Raw genomic sequence first — 13631 nt, forward strand, 5'->3', positions numbered from 1 at the left:
GGTGACATCCAGTGGAAGCAGTAGGAACTGCAGGAAAGTCGATTAGAATTCTGGATTCCCCATGAAAACGTATTGTAAAGACAGTGACCTCAAAAAAAATTACCTGAATGGTTTGTCCTCAGGGTATCACCTGCTAAATAAGTTCTGTTATACTCAGACATGATTCAAACAGTTTTAGCAACTTCAGTGTTTTCTATCCAATACTACTAATAATATGCATATATTAGGATCTGGGACAGAGTAGGAGGCAGTTCAGTTTGGGCATGCTATTTATCCAAAAGTGAAAATGCTGCCCCTTACCCCAAACAGGTTAAAAGCTTAACTTCTTGTTAATCCAGCTGCTTTGTCAGATTTCAAAAAGGCTTTACGGCGAAAGCATACCATGCAATTTTCTGAGGTACTCTAATATGCAAATAAACAATAAAATTGAAGACGGAGAATAATATGTTCATTACCGGAGATAAATAACAAAGTGCGCGCCCAAATCTACCACAATAATACAGTCAAAATGGGAGCCACCTAGAAAAACTACAAATTCTAGCTCATTTAAAAAAAAAAAAAAAACTTTCTTAAATGATGTATGACACTTGTATTTTCATGTATGTTTAATATTACGATTTTTTATTTTGAATTTGGCCTGCTCCGATTTCACCAGATGCTGTCGAGTTTCATCCCGTTCACGGGATTGAAGCTGCCAGTTGAGGACTTGTGCAGCATCTGTTTCTCAAACTACACACTAATGTACTTTTCCTCTTGCTCAGTTGTGCACAGGGGCCTCCCACTCTTTCTATTCTGGTTAGAGCTAGTTTGCACTGTTATGTGAAGGGAGTAGTACACAACATTGCACAAGATCTTCAGTTTCTTGGCAATTTCTCACATGGAATAGCCTTCATTTCTCAGAACAAGAATAGACTGACAGGTTTCAGAAGAAAGTGCTTTGTTTCTGGCCATTCTGAGTCTGTAAATTGGGCTGATGCTCCAGATACTCAACTAGTCTAAAGAAGGCCAGTTTTATTGCTTCTTTAAAAATCAGCACAACAGTTTTCAGCTGTGCTAACAATTGCAAAAGGGTATTCTAATGATCAACTAGCCTTTTAAAATGGCAAACTTTGATTAGCTAACAACGTGCCATTGGAACACAGGAGTAATGGCTGCTGATAAATGGGCCTCTGTACGCCTTTGTAGATATTCCATAAACAAAATCAGCCATTTCCAGCTATAAGTCATTTACAACATCAATGTCTACACTGTATTTCTGATCAATTTGATTTTAATGGACAAAGTGCTTTTTTCTTTCAAAAACAAGGACATTTCTAAGTGACCCTAAACTTTTGAACGGTAGTGTATCTGTTTTTCATTTTTAATACAAAATAAAAAAATTAATAAAAACAACTTTCACTTTGTCATTATGTGGTATTGTGTAGATTGATGAGGAAAATGTGAAAAAAGTATAGGGGTCTGAATACACTAAATTGTGGAGGTCCGACGTGCCCGTTTTACCATGGGACATGATCAGCTTCCACAAAGCTTAGCCGAACAAGCAAGTCTGCCCAATGTAGGCCAATCACTGATTTAAGTACATAGTTTCTTCAGACTTATGCAGTCTGATGTCTAGTTCAAATGTCTAGGCTTAAGCTCAGTGGGCTAAAATCATCTTGTGACTCGGAGACCCATGTCCAAACCTGGTCTGTCACACTGACAACCAATTAGTAGCTTGTTAGTGTGGGTCATAACACACTGACCAACTTATAATAAAATACAAAATTAAGGCAAAACTACATTGGACTCAGTAGTATTTTGTGATCACACTATGTATGCACTGTGAGCATTCATTTGACATCAGGCACCATTGTTAGCAGTTTAAAAAAAATGACAGGTCACTTTAGCAGTTAAATTGGCTCACACACACACACACACTAAAGTCATTAACTTATGTAGCAGCAGGCACAGTGTATTATTAGTTATATATAATTTATGGGTCATTCAGCTTGGCCCTTTGACAGCCTCCCTAATTAAAAATGTAAAACAAAACCTTTGGTGACAAATATAATTTCAGTTTTGCACATCTTTGATCCTGCCCCCTGGCTTATTCTGCGTCACTGAGCTTGTCAAACACCCCCCAGGGAGCGATGAACCCCCCAGGAGAGATGACCCCGTTTGAGACAGAGAGCCATCACTCATCTATTCTCAACCCAGTCTGGAGCGCTGGGTGATGTGGACAGGGATGTGATGACCGCTGGGTGATGTGGACAGGGATGTGATGACCTCTACTCATAACAGGGAACTGCCGTGATAGCTTCTCACACACGCATTGTATGCATCAACAGGAAAAACATGCAAACACCGATCTTGGGAATAAAACATTTACAGTATATATGGTCTGTCACTGCAAGCAGCACAACTCTAGGCCAGCAGTTACATTTACATAGGTATTTTTAAAGTATGTCAGTTGCCAACAAAATAATAGGGAAAATTGTACAGAAGAAAGAATTCCACGGACGGGAACAACTGCTGAGAACAAAAGATACATTAGACTGTGCAGCGTGGCAGGACCCACAAACCCGGAGCTGGTGTGTTAGAGGAACACTGGGCCCTGTGTAGAGCACATCACTGAACGCACAAGATAATTCTATTATTCATGTTGCAACTGCACAACTAACAACCACTTTCACAGAGAAAACTGGTGAACCCAGAAAGAGGGATACCTAGTCAGTTGTCCAACTGAATGTATTCAACTGAAATGAGTCTTCTGCATTTAACCAAACACCTCGGAATCAGAGGTGCGGGGGGCTGCCATAGTCGACATCCACGTCTTTGTATTTTGGTTAAACTTGCCCCGATTCAATGGAATTGCAACCCTCTGCATGCACAGTGCATTCTTCCATCACATGTACAGCTGATTCTCAAGATCTTGCACCCTAATGAGATGCTACTGAGCCCACACTACTATACTGTCTGAGCCAAGGACTATGCTTTCTGGTTTTGATTACAATACTGGGTGGGGTGAATATATTTTATATGACATACATGATTTTTTGTTAACTGGTAAATAGTAGCCTACAGCAAAGTGTGTTTAAATAATGTCTAACTTGTTAACAATTTCTGCTAGTTAGTTTTTGCTACCATGTAAGTTTTAGCTTGCTAAGTGAGGTGTGTTAATTCACCCGTTTCCATTCATTTTTCATTTTAAACATTTATCTTACAGAGGAGTTGTTTAATCTAACTGCTTGACTAATTATCTGTAGATGGAATTGTATTTGTTTAATATTTTTCTAATTTTTACAGGAAAATGCCACAGGCACTATCTGATGACATTTCACTGCAGCTAATATAGAAGGAAAATCTGTGTACATTTGGAAATACTGTGCCAAATCATATGTGAAGAATGCAACAAAGATCCAGAATCACCTGGCCAAGTGCATAAAGTTCCCTCAGTGCTCATAACAAGCAACCTCTGACAAAAGTCCCTCTAATTCAATTTGAGGTGAAAATTATGAATCAGACACCTTATCGACAGAAACAGCTCATGGTCCTCCTGGAATCAGAAGTTTTTTTGACTCAATGGAGGAACGTAGTCAGAGAAATGCTGATGAATATCTTAATCGAGCTGTGTATGCAACTGGTTCACCTCTGATGCTCACAGGCTATGTGTATTGGAAGAGATTTCTGAATGTTCTTCGCCCAGCATACACCAAACAAACATGCCTTATCTACTCATTTGCTGGATGCAGAGTTAAACAGAGTTTAAGTTAAGGTCAAGGAGACTATTGCAGTCATCTCTGATGGGTGGTCAAATGTTCATGGGCAAGGAATAATTAACTACATCTCCACCCCTCAACCAGTATTCTACATGAGCACAGACACAAGGGACAACAGACACCAGTCTCTACATTGCAGATGAACTGAAGGCAGTCAATGACCTTGGACCACATAAGGTACTTGCACTGGTGACAGACAATGCTGCAAACATGAATGCTGCTTGGTCTAAAGTAGAGTCCTACCCTCAAATCACACCCATTGGCTGTGCTGCTCATGCATTGAATCTGCTCCTCAAGGTCATCATGGCACAGATAACAATGGATACACTCTACAAGAGAGCCAAGGAAATGGTTAGGTGTGTGAAGGGTCATCAAATTATAGCAGCAATCTACCTCACCAAAAGTGGCAAGAATAAGAGCACCACCAAGAGGATGTGTGTGTTGCTGGGTGCCCAGCAACACACACAGTGAAATCATCCCAGTGAAATCATCCCATGTGAAGAGTCAACTCATTTAAAAGTTCAATTCATAACTAAATAGTTTTATTTCTATTGGAAGGATTTATTCATTTGCAATTAAGTATACTTTTGATAAGGTAAAATGTTTGTTTGTCTCCATATGATATGGTAAATATATCCAATGCAAAAAAAACACCTACATTGAAATGATATTAATGTGCATATATTACCATTAAATCCCACGGAAAGTTTCCACCTCTGAATATTCCTCAAAATGTGCAACCCTAGTGTTGACTGTTAAAGACTCAGTCAGGTACAAAGAATAACATTTTCCAGCTCTGCATTACTGTCATTACTAGCTGGCCGGTGATTGACTGAACACTGAAGGACTTGTGTATTGTTCAGCGTACGCCGGTGCTAAGGGGGACTATGGGATGTAGTGTTCACTCACTGTCTTGTTCTGGTCAACAAGACTCACTGTGCAGGGACCACTGTCATGTCAAACCTGCTGGGAAGGCCTAGACTGAGTCTACTGCTGCCTAGCAAGCATAGCCTAACAGGAGATGCAACAGCCGTCGTGTGCCGTGCCGTCGCGTTGAGCCGCCGTTCGCCGTGCTGTCTCCATCTGGAAAACTACTGGATGTGCAGGATTTGGGTCAGCTTATCAAGGTCCTGTTGAGCAGCTGATCTTTTACAATGTCATGTGTTCATGCAGGGCTGGAACCCCCAGTAGCTCTCCTGGAACCCCCAGTAGCTCTCCTGGAACCCCCAGTAGCTCTCCTGGAATCTCCTGGCAAGAGGACAAGCGTTAATGTCAAGTCCTGCTGTTCCATTAGGCTGAGATGAGAAGGGGGAAGTGATGCGTGACTGACTATTCTGAGCAGGTCAGTGAGAGTTATCTTTGTGTGCCCGTCTGTGGATGGCAGCCCAGAGACACTGCCCTGTGTCTGACCCAGGCAACGGGTACAACACTTTGCATGCCAGATAGAACAGACTGTAAAACAGATGAGAAAAAGCAGCAGCTGGGGTGAGGTCTCACTAACATACTGGAAGGAATACTTCCTGGTGCGTGATTTAGTGACATGACACAGCGATCTCTCAACCTATAAGACTACGGTGAACCTGACCATCCGCTGAACTAAACTGAAAGACCAACTTGGTGGGAAAACCCAATGAATGCCATACATGATTATTAGAACATTACAGAACTCCCATCCTTCCAGATACGTCACTGGGGACTAGGGCTTGATCTGAACAGCATGTGACAGAAAGAACACAGATGTTTTGTTTGGGGGCAGTGCTTTGTGTTAGAGTTGGCTGGACCCAAGTGGTCCTTCATGCTACTCTATTTCTCTGTAATGCAAATAGGGAACACGTTGATCTGTCACTTAGACACACGAGGACAATCACACATTTATCAGAAACTGCCCAGGGCTCTCGCTCACAATCAATTGCTACCATCGTTCCCAAACTCAACCATTTCTATTATCTTTTAGGCAGCTACTCGTGATAAAGGTGAGAAGTGCCTGTCTCAAACTAATTGATAAAAAATTTAAAAAACTGACTTGAGGGAAATTGCTATCAGTCATTTTAAATAATTTTCTCATTGTCAGATCAATTTGATCCCCAGTCTCTCCCTCTCCTCGTCTCTCCCCCTAGGTACATTTCACTGTATCCTGCTCCCCATTTTCCATTTCAGTCAAACGGTGCTTTCCTGCTCTCCTCTCCTTTAGTTCAGACTCATGCAAAACCATATCAGTGGTCTTTTGCATGCCCTGTCTGATCTGATTTAGGGGGAACAGAGGTGAGTGAACATGCTGTACATCAAGATTACCATCAAAAGAGCCTGCCAACTGACTTATACACTAACACACCTGGATACAAATGGGGGCAATATGTTTGTATTAAGGCTCATTTTAGAATATCTAAGACCAGAAAGATGTGTAATGCATATCGATTGTCATCCTACTCGTCTCAAAAATAAACTCAGCAAAAAAAAACTGCGTTTCAACTGCGTTTATTTTCAGCAAACTTGTGTAAATATTTGTATAACATAAGATTCAACAACTGAGACAAACTGAACAAGTTCCACAGACATGTAACTATCAGAAATGGAATAATATGTCCCTGAACAAAAGGGGGGAGGGAGGGGGTCAAAATCAAAAGTAACAGTCAGTATCTTGTGTGGCCACCAGCTCCATTAACTTGAACCCAATCAAACATCTCTGTAGAGACCTGAAAATAGCTGTGCAGCGACACACCCCTTCCAATCTGAGAGCTTGAGAGGATCTGCAGAGAAGAATGGGAGAAACTCCCCAAATACAGGTGTACCAAGTTTGTAGAGTCATTCCCAAAAAGACTTGAGGTGGTAGTCGCTGCCAAAGGTGCTTCAACAAAGTACAGAGTAAAGGGTCTGAATACTTATGGAAATGTGTTTTGTGCCCAAAAAAAATCTAAAAAGCTGTTTTTGCTTCGCCATTATGGGGTAGTGTGTGTAGATTCATGACAAAAAAGTTTATACATTTTAGAATAAGCCTGTAACGTAACAATTTATACTTTCCGAAAGCACTGCTTAATTGAGTTATTTATGCAGCTATAGGTTTGGATTTTCAGTACATTACAAGGCTGCATGGTGGGACGAATGGTACATAGAAAAAAGTCACATGAAAGGCATGAGCTCCGATGTGTTTCTTGTTCAAGCTGCACATGCTTCATTCACAATTTCACAAGCACTTGATAATATTGTCACCAGGCCTTAAATTCCCCTTGTGAGGCCATAATGCCCCCTAAAAAAATCCATGCCTTTTGTGGCCAAAGTGGACGTTGTGCCCTTGGGCTGAATATAATTATAGAAAAAGAGTAGCCCTAACAAACAGCAAAAGCACTAGCCTATGTCACTACTATCCCCTATAGTAGAAAAGTTGACCTATTCTATTGGTCGACTTGTCCTTCTGTGAAAATGATTTTGCCCAAACTTGAAACTATGTATGCCAGTTAGGCTCTACAGCATTTATTACGCTGATTAATGTGCTTCATTTCGAGAAGTTACTTGGCCACTAGTTGTGACAAACCTTTTCAAAACATATTAGGCCTATGGGCGAGGCTACATGAGGTGTGCGACTAGGATTTGAAAAAGTTGCAACATCAGCATCATTCACAAGTGATAATTGATAAGGCTAATATTGTCACTAGAAAGGTTTGTGGTCATACGCACATCCTTAAAAACATAGGTGCTGGGCTAATAAAAAAAATACTAGCATAGAACAAGGCCCGCACACTGTTAAAGCTCCCAATTCACCACTTTACTAACCCTAACCCCCTAACCCTAACCCCCTAACCGAAACGGATCTACATCCGATCAATAAAGACCTGACGAACATCCCTTTTGGATCAAAAGGTGGATAATAAAGCAGTGAATTGGGAGCTAACAGTGTGCAGGGCTTCTTGTTCTATACTAGGCTAATATTGTCACCCATCGGACTATTAAGGTCTTTAAATATACAAAATAACGTGTGAAATATGTTTTGATTTCGAATAGACCATTATCATGGAACAGGGGCATGTAGGCTATACTCCTGTTATTAAGCACATTGCTAAGCTTTACATTAGAAAAGTTAAGATAAATAGTAGGCCTAGCCAATAGAAAGCTGATGGGATCCTCTTTTTGAGAGGCCATCAAAACCTTTAATGCAATTGCATAGGCTGTCATGATGTCAGAGTGATTAGAGGAACAGTAGAGTGCTGTGTACCAGGCAGTTAGCAAGTTTGGTAGGCTACTAATGACCATCAGCAGCAGAGCTTAGAGAAGCCTAATTACCGTGACTAAACAGTCACATGGAATTTGACTGTCGTCATAACTCGACCGCCGGAGTGGCAGTAATATGGTCACGGTAACAGCCCTAGACACAAGTGACATTAGGAAGAGCAGACTATAACTATAGTACAAAAGTGGCTATAGAAAAGCAAATGACCTTTGATCGAGTCACACAGCTACTAAAGGTGAAGCCCAAGTGAGTCCAAAACTGATTAAAACACCCTTGGACAGTATATGAACACTTGAGTCATGCCGCGGGTGGGTGGGAGGGACAATGGATTACGGGACAGGCACAGTCGATGGGACTAGTGCTGGTGTGTCAAGACTCTGGACAGCTTACTGACGCAGCACTGTTGGTTTGTGTGGAGATTAAAATGAATTCATCACTTCTCATGACCAGACAGGCTCCGAGGAGGGTGGAGTGGAAGAACCGCAGCCTGCCGTTCCTCTGGAGCGTGCTTGTCCCTCCCAGGCTTTTATTGGACAGACCAACAGAAGAGGATGTGAAATTATTTGTGTTGTTCTGAAAATTATGTTCCTGGAAGGTATGTTCCTAAGATGATCAACATGAGTAGCATGCACCTGTCTGATGGAGGGAGATGGAGTGGCAATCTGAGGGGTGTGGCACTGACTGGCAGTATAAAGGTGACCAAATGTCATCTTGGTTGCTATTCTTCAGAGTCCTTAAAATGAGTGAATGAAGCAATGTCACTTAACTTCTATAGAAATACCTCATCACACCATCATCACATTTGTGAGACATAGAAGGCAGGGGGGTAAAAAGAGAGAAGGCTAGAAAGAGTGAGAGGGAGCAGAAAAGAAAGATTGAGTGAGAACGAGAGTACAGTTGAAGTTTACATACACTTAGGTTGGAGTCATTAAAACTCATTTTCCAACCACTCCACAAATTTCTTGTTAACAAACTATAGTTTTGCCAAGTCGGTTAGGACATCTACTTTGTGCATGACAAGTAATTTTTCCAACACTTGTTTACAGACAAATTATTTCACTGTATCACAATTCCAGTGGGTCAGAAGTTTACATACATTAAGTTGACTGTGACAATAAACACCTTGGAAAATTCCAGAAATTGATGTCATGGCTTGATAAGCTTCTGAAAGGCTAATTGACAACATGAGTCAATTGGAGGTGTACCTGGGGATGTATTTCAAGACCTACCTTCCAAATCTGTGCCTCCTTGCTTGGCATCATGGGAAAATCAAAAGAAATCAGCCAAGATCTCGAAAAAAATAGTTGACCTCCACAAGTCTGGTTTATCCTTGGGAGCAATAGCACGCAAGTATAAACACCATGGCACCACGCAGTCGTCATACTGCTCAGGAAAAAGACTTGTTCTGTCTCCTATAGATGAACGTACTTTGGTGCGAAAAGTGCAAATCAATCCGAGAACAACAGCAAAGGACCTTGTGAAGATGCTGGAGGAAACCGGTACAAAAATATCTATATCCACAGTAAAATGAGTCCTATATTGACATAAGCTGAAAGGCCGCTCGGCAAGGAAGAAGTTTGGAGGAAAAAGGGGGATGCTTGCAAGACGAAGAACACCATCCCAATCGTGAAGCACGGGGGTGGCAGCATCATGTTGTGGGGGTGCTTTGCTGCAGGAGGGATTGGTGCACTTCACAAAATAGATGGCATCATGAGGATGGAAAATTATATGGATATATTGAAGCAACATCTCAAGACATCAGTCAGGAAGTTAAAGTTTGGTCGCAAATGGGTCTTCCAAATGTACAATGACCCCAAACATACTTCCAAAGTTGTGGCAAAATGTCAAGGTATTGGAGTGGCCACCACAAAGCCCTAACCTCAATCCTATAGAAAATGTGTGGGCAGAACTGAGAAAGCGTGCACGAGCAAGGAGGCCAACAAACCTGACTCAGTTACACCAGCTGTCAGGAGGAATGGGCCAAAATTCAAACAACTTATTGTGGGAAGCTTGTGGAAGGCTACCCAAAACATTTGACACAAGTTAAACAATTTAAATGCAATGCTACCAAATACTAATTGAGTGTATGTAAACTTCTGACCCAATGGGAATGTGATAAAATAAATAAAAGCTGAAATAAATAATTCTCTCTTCTATTATTCTGACATTTCACATTCTTAAAATAATGTGGTGATCCTAACTGACCTAAAACAGGGAGTTTTTACTAGGATTAAATGTCAGGAATTGTGAAAAACTGAGTTTAAATGCATTTGGCTAAGGTGTATGTAAACTTCCGACTTCAACTGTATACATACACACAAAAAGTAGGTCACACGGGGAAGAGGCATGCTGTGAGGTGTTGCTTTATTGTTTTTTTTAAACCAAATTAGCTGTTCACTTGCGCTATATGAGATGGGAGTTCCATGTCATCATTATTATGTATAATACTGTATGTTTCCCTGCAAGACTTGCTTTGTGGAGTGTGGTGCCCAAAAAATCTGAGCATCTCTTTATCGCAGACACACTTATCCCCAACTTTACAACCACTGAATCAATATGTTTTGACCATGACGGTTTACAATCTAAAGTAACTCCAAGCAATTTAGTCTCAACAGCCACACCATTCATTACCAGATTCAGCTTAGGTCTCGAACTTAGGGAATGATTTGTACCCAATACAATGCTCTTAGTTTTAGAGATGTTGGGGGACCAGTATATTACTGGCCACCCATTCTAAAACTGACTGCAACTCTTTGTTTAGGGTTGCTGTGATTTTACTAATTGTGGTTGCAGACGTGTATAGGGTTGAATCATCAGCCTTCATGGACACAGACTTTGTTGAATGCCAATGGCAGGTAATTGGTAAAAATATTTTCAAAAAGAGTAGAGGGCCTAGAGAACTGCCCTGTGGTATACCACAATGTACATGTTGAACATTAGAGAAGCTTCCATTAAAGAAAACCCTCCGTGTTCTATTAGATAGATATCATGGATTATGAGCTATGGCAGAGGTTGAAAAGCTATAACATAAGTTCTCAACAACAAGTTATGGTCAATAATATGCAAGGCTGTACTGAAATCTAACAGTACAGCTCCCACAATATTCTTATTATCAATTTATTTTAACCAATCAGCCATTTGTGCCAGTGCAGCACATGTTGAGTGCTCTTTTCTATAAGCAAGCTGAAAGTCTTAATTGTTTACAGAGAAATAGCATTGTATTTGGTCCCCCCTAAAAATCCAAGTTTGCCTATCCAAGCTCTACATCTGTGTGGTCATGATACACTATGGATGTAGCCCACCCAGGTGGCTACAGGGTCATGTGACCTATGAACATGACTGAGGTCATGGGTTCAAACTCCAGATGTCAATAACTTGGAGTGTGGGAGCCATGAATGGTTCTACACCAGAAAATAAAATATGGACTGCTTCCTACCCCAGGGAATTATTCATTGATTAGGCCTATATGCAACCACCATAAACTGGTAATAGTTTTCCATTTAATGGGTTAGTTGTAAGCCTAGTCAAATTAGTAAGCAAGGCCTACTCTGGTGGCAACGAGGTATATTAATGTACCATGCACTAAAACACATTAAGGAAAGACAAATCATTATCTATATTACTGGCTCCTCCACAGGTCCATCACACAGTAACCGGTCATCAGACACTTCATCTGGACAATGCCCATGCCAGTTAGATGGTGTGTTTACCCACTACTCCAGGGGATAAAGCATTTACCACCAACAAACTGGAACAGATACACTGGAATAGGCGTCCGATTTGGCAAATCCACATTCGTTGTAAAATACTGTATCTCTCTACTGTTTGCTCACGTCTGTAGACTCGCTCACAGACGTAAACTCCGCTGTGACAATGGGAAATCAAATTGAAACTGAAACCAGACATGCGAGTTCTGCAAATGTGTACACCACAATAGTGGCATAATATTTTCTGCAAAAAAATCCTTTCCTAATGTAACTAACAATTACGGTGGCCTATTCGGTGTCCCTGTTCTCGACAATATGAGGTGCTGAATGTACTGCATGTTGTCAACTATAAACATGTTTGGAAATTGTTTATTTGCTTGCAGCCACATAACCTTTTCATTATATCGTTTCGAAAACATTCAGTGTATTAATCTTTCGTCATTATTTTCCAAGCTATTGTAAACGGTGGGATGAATTAATAAAACGTCCTTTACAAGTAACGTTAGATGCCAAAGACAAGTTATTGTTTCTCAAGTTACCAAGCCGCGCTTCCCAGTAGACTTAATTTGATTCCGCTTGTTCTCAAAAAGTCCTAAATTAGCCTTCTCATGCGGTTTGAGTCGGTGCGGTCATAAAAACATGTACCAAAAGTTGTAAACATTGACAAATGTTCTAAACATCACGAAGAAAGCATATTGAACAACACTATTTAATGTGTTGAAACATGATTATTTTCGACGCAATAAAATGAAACAGGCAAGATGTGTTTTTACTTACGTTCCAATGTAGCCAACAGCCTCGCCTGGCGACCGACAAAGCTCTCACGAGACCAAGTTCCCTCCTTGAGCAAACCAAAACAGTTGGACTTTGCGTCGAAGATATTCATTTGGTTTCACAAATCTCAACAAATCTTCTGTGCTGTTTCATCCGCGAATTTTCTCTATCGACGGAAATTCGATACGAGCGGCTTCTTTGTTCCATTTCTTGGATATCACCATTCATGTGTCGCTGACACACACACTGATTGGCCACGTCGCTCGAGGGATAGGATCGGGAATAGGTGAAGGCTAGGGCACCAGCAGAGCCATTTCTTTTCGCCGTCCTAAAGTCTGCCGAGTCTCGTAGCAATGATATAACGATACAACTCAACACTGACCTCGGGGAGTGAATAAGAAGCCTAGTCTAAATTTGACAACACATCAGAGAGAGAGTTGAAAGTTTTATGCAACTAGCCTTAATTCAACTAAATATACGGAACAAAAATATAAACGTACATTTTTTTTAACTAGGCAAGTCAGTTAAGAACAAATTCTTATTTTCAATGACGGCCTAGTGGGCAGAACAACAGATTTGTACCTTGTCAGCGCAGGGATTTGAACTTGCAACCCTTTCAGTTGGTAGTCCAACGCTCTAACCGCGCTACCCTGCCACCCCACATAAAGTGTTGGTCCCATGTTTCATAAGCTGAAATAAAAGATCCCAGAAATGTTCCATACACACAAAAAGCTTATTTTTCTGAAATTTAGGGCACAAATTTGTTAACATCCCTGTTAGTGAGCATTTATCCTTTGCCAAGATAGTCCATCCACCTGCATATCAAGAAGCGGATTAAACAGTATTCTCATTACACAGGTGCACCTTGTGCTGGGAACAATAAAAGGACAGTTATAAAATGGGCAGTTTGTCACACAACACAATGCCACAGATGTCTCAAGTTTTGAGGGAGCACACAATTGGCATGCTGACTGCAGGAATGGCCACCAGAGCTGTTGCCAGTCAATTTAATGTTAAGTTCTCTACCATAAGACAACGTTTTAGAGAATTTGGCAGTACGTCCAACCGGCCTCACAACCGCAGACCACGTGTAACCATGCCAGCCCAGGACCTCCACATCTGGCTTCTTCACCTGCAGTATCGTCTGAGACCAGCCACCCGGACAGCTGA

The 13631-nt window shown here is 41.1% G+C and overlaps 1 protein-coding gene across 2 annotated transcripts in view; it reads right to left on the reverse strand.

The window, feature by feature from the left end:
* The window catches only part of LOC110504119 (SPRY domain-containing SOCS box protein 4), a 54892-nt gene extending 42076 nt beyond the window's left edge, over nucleotides 1–12816 (reverse strand). For both annotated transcript variants that reach the window (XM_090218835.1, XM_021582951.3), the window contains exon 1: nucleotides 12465–12816. The gene's annotated coding sequence lies outside the window, so the exon portion shown is untranslated. The remainder of the gene's footprint in view (nucleotides 1–12464) is intronic.
* Between the last annotated feature and the right edge of the window lie 815 nt (nucleotides 12817–13631).

Source organism: Oncorhynchus mykiss, chromosome 24, assembly GCF_057628025.1.
Source record: "Oncorhynchus mykiss isolate SJ-2025 chromosome 24, ASM5762802v1, whole genome shotgun sequence".
Lineage (NCBI taxonomy): Eukaryota > Metazoa > Chordata > Actinopteri > Salmoniformes > Salmonidae > Oncorhynchus > Oncorhynchus mykiss.